Raw genomic sequence first — 4,014 nt, forward strand, 5'->3', positions numbered from 1 at the left:
ATTTATGCTACATTTGACAGGAATAAAACACTCTACAACAATGGTTGGAAGTGTCCAGGCAGGAGTAGGGACGGCCGTGGTCAAGGAAACGTTTCCGTGGTATTCACTGGGTGATATCGTCATTCTCGAAGACACAACGGATCGACACAAGTATGCACCTGCCCTTGGGGGACCATGTCCACCCTCACAAGCAGTTTGTTTTTCCTCGGCACGATGGCATATTTTTTTCCAGCAGGAAAATGCAACGTGTTGCACAGCGCGCAGTGTATGTGCGTTGTTCGAAGAGCATCAGGATGGATTTACTGAACTCCTCTGGTCACCAAAGTCCCCGGATTTAAAACTAAGTCGGCCGGAGTGGCCAATCGGTTCTAGGCGTTTCGGTCGCAGGTTCGAATCCTGCGTAGGGGAAGGATGTGTGTGATGTCCTTAGGTTAATTAAGTTTAAGTAGTTCTACGTTCTAGGGGATGATGACCTCAGAAGTTAAGTTCCATAGTGCTCAGAGCCATCTGAAACATTTACAACCAATCGCGAATCTGTGGGGCCTCTTCGATCGGGCTCTTCTCGTCATAGATCCTCAACAACTGGGGTCGGCATGACTCCAAATCCCTGTCGGCGCCTCCCAGAACGTCGGTGGCTCTCTTCCTGCACATCTCGCAGCTGTTCGCGCTGCTAAAGGTTGTTGCACTACTAGCCATTAAAATTGCTATACCAAGAAGAAATGCAGATAAACGGGTATTCATTGGACAAATGTATTACACTAGAATTGACATGTGATTACATTTTCACGCAATTTGGGTGAATAGATCCTGAGAAATCAGTATCCAGAACAACCACCTCTGGCCGTAATAACGGCCTTGATACGCCTAGCCATTGAGTCAAACAGAGCTTGGATGGCGAGTATAGGTACAGCTGCCCATGCAGCTTCAACACGATACCACAGTTCATCATCAAGAGTAGTTACTGGCGTATTGTGACGAGCCAGTTGCTCGGCCACCATTGACCAGACGTTTTCAGTTGGTGAGAGATCTGGAGAATGTGCTGGCTAGGGCAGCAGTCGAACATTTTCTGTATCCACAAAGGCCCGTACAGGACCTGCAACATATGGTCGTGCATTATCCTACTGAAATGTAGGGTTTCGCAGGGATCGAATGAAGGGTAGAGCCTCGGGTCGTAACACATCTGAAACGTAACGTGCACTGTTCAAAGTGCCGTCAATGCCAACAAGAGGTGTGTGAGACGTATAACCAATGGCACCCCATACCATCACGCCCGGTGATACTCCAGTATGGCGATGACGAATACACGCTTCCAATGTGCGTTCACCGCGATGTCGCCAAACACGGATGCGACCATCATGATGCTGTAAACAGAACCTGGATTCATCAGAAAAAAATGTTTTGCCATTCGTGAACACAGGTTCGTCGTTGAGTACACCATCGTAGGCGCTCCTGTATGTGATGCAGCGTCAAGGGTAACCGTAGCCATGGTCTCCGAGCTGATAGTCCATGCTGCTGCGAACGTCGTTGAACTGTTCGTGCAGATGGTTGTTGTCTTGCAAACGTCCCCATCTGTTGACTCGGGGATCGAGACGTGGCTGCACGATCCGTTACAGCCATGCGGATAAGATACCTGTCATCTCGACTGCTAGTGATACGAGGCCGTTGGGATCCGGCACGGCGTTCCGTATTACCCTCCTGAACCCACCGATTCCATATTCTGCTAACAGTCATTGGATCTCGACCAACGCGAGCGGCAATGTCGCAATACGATAAACCGCAATCGCGATGGGCTACAATCCGACGTTTATCAAAGTCGGAAACGTGATGGTGCGCATTTCTCCTCCTTACACGAGGCATCACAACAACGTTTCACCAGGCAACGCCGGTCAACTGCTGTTTGTGTATGAGAAATCGGTTGGAAACTTTCCTCATGTCAGCACGTTGTAGGTGTCGCCACCGGCGCCAACCTTGTGTGAATGCTCTGAAAAGCTGATCATTTGCATATCACAGCATCTTCTTCCTGTCAGTTAAATTTCGCGTCTGTAACTCGTTATCTTCATGGTGTAGCAGTTTTAATGGCCAGTAGTGTATTAAGCTTTTGACAGCTTCTCAAGTTAATGGGAATGAACACTGTAGATAAACGCATCATATCCGAAAAGTCTGAAGTTAGTATTAATTAATATTGACTGCAAGATTGTTAATAAGGGCCGGCCGCGGTGCTCTAGCGGTTCTAGGCGCTCAGTCCGGAACCGCGCGACTGCTACGGTCGCAGGTTCGAATCCTGCCTCGGGCATGGATGTGTGTGATGTCCTTAGGTTAGTTAGGTTTAAGTAGTTCTAAGTTCTAGGGGACTGATGACCACAGTTGTTAAGTCCCATAGTGCTCAGAGCCATTTGAATCATTTTTTGTTAATACGGAGTACCATGAACAGGAAAGTGCCCCATTACACTTTCCTGGGGTGTACCATGTTCTACGACTACATCTGTCGAAGATTCACCATCCAAGACAAGTTGCCGCATTCTCCTACCACTAAATACTCAGTATAGTCACAAATTTTGTTTAATACTATTGTACTTTCGAAAATAAGCGTAGGTGCGGTACTGAGCCATATGCTTTTCCGAAATCAAGAATTTCTGCATCTATCTGACTCCCTTAATCCACGGCTTTCAGAAAGCCATGTGATACTAGAGCAAGTTGGGTTGTTTTCGAAATACGTGCTGGGTGGCTTGCAGGTAATTGTGTTCATGATACCTCATTATATTTGAGTTCAGAATATTTTATAAGAACTGGATGTCAGGGATACTGGGCGGTGGTTTTGTAGATCACTTCTGCTACCCTTCTTGTAAACAGGTGTGCTTTCTTCTAAACGCTCTGCATGGGTTTTTTGTTCGAGGGATACACGGTATATTATCGTTAAGACAGGGTTAAGTGGGCCACAAAGTCTGCACCTCATAATGATTTTATCGAGCCCCAAAGCTTTGTTCAATTTAAATGTTTTCAACTGTTTCTCAACACCGTTAACGATAATATGTATTTCTCTCGTCATTTCAGTGGCGCGACAATTAAAAATTGCGGCAATCCTTCTAGATTATCCTTTGTAAAGATACTATTGAAAACAGAGTCAAGAATTTCTGCTCTTCGCTTTGCTACTTTCCGTGTCAGTTCCTTTCCCGACCACGAGTATCAGCCTTTACATACGCCCAAAATTTCTTCAGTTTTTGTGAGAGATCTTTCGACAGTTTTCTCCTTTGGTAGTCGTTGAAAGATTCTTCTTCATCTTAGGAACATAATGCAGAAAGTAGTTGACATACAGCGATATGGAAATAAGTTTAACTTTCTTACGATGTCAGCCAACGGCCTTGCCGCAGTGGTAACACCGGTTCGCGTCCGATCACCGAAGTTAAGCGCTGTCGGGCTGGGCTAGCACTCGGATGGGTGACCATCCGGTTTGCCGAGCGCTGTTGGCAAGCGGGATGCACTCAGCCCTTGTGAGCAAACTGAGGAGCTTCTTGATTGAGAAGTAGCGGCTCCGGTCTCGGAAACTGACGTACGGCCGTGAGAGCGGTGAGCTGACCGCATGCCCCTCCATGTCCGCATCCAGTGACGCCTGTGGGCTGAGGATGACACGGCGGCCGGTCGGTCCCGTTGGGCCTTCATGGCCTGTTCGGGAGGAGTTTATTTTTAGTTTAGTTTCTTACTATGTCATCGCACTAGAGGGCCTCAATCGGATCGAGCGCTCACGTATCACCTTCAGTGGAGCCGAACACACTCATGAGTTTAAAGTCTGGGCGTATACGGCAAGAAAGGAAAACTGGGGAAAAACACGACTACAGAGAGGCCACCATCAGTACAATTTGTATCTCGTTTTCCACAGGAGATCGTAGCTTACGGATTGGGCATGCGGTTGACAGTCCCACCAAAAGGATGGGCTTCCTACCTACAATTAAAAATTAACCCAATTACCTTCGCAGGATAGGTGTTAGAGACTCCGCAACTTGTTCGCTCTGGAGGAGC

General features: G+C 47.4%; 1 pseudogene; it reads left to right on the forward strand.

Annotated features, from left to right (window-relative positions):
- Positions 1-3,349: 3,349 nt before the first annotated feature.
- On the forward strand, positions 3,350-3,467 carry LOC126200070 (5S ribosomal RNA; annotated as a pseudogene).
- The last annotated feature ends 547 nt before the right edge of the window (positions 3,468-4,014 follow it).

This window comes from Schistocerca nitens, chromosome 8 (assembly GCF_023898315.1).
Source record: "Schistocerca nitens isolate TAMUIC-IGC-003100 chromosome 8, iqSchNite1.1, whole genome shotgun sequence".
Lineage (NCBI taxonomy): Eukaryota > Metazoa > Arthropoda > Insecta > Orthoptera > Acrididae > Schistocerca > Schistocerca nitens.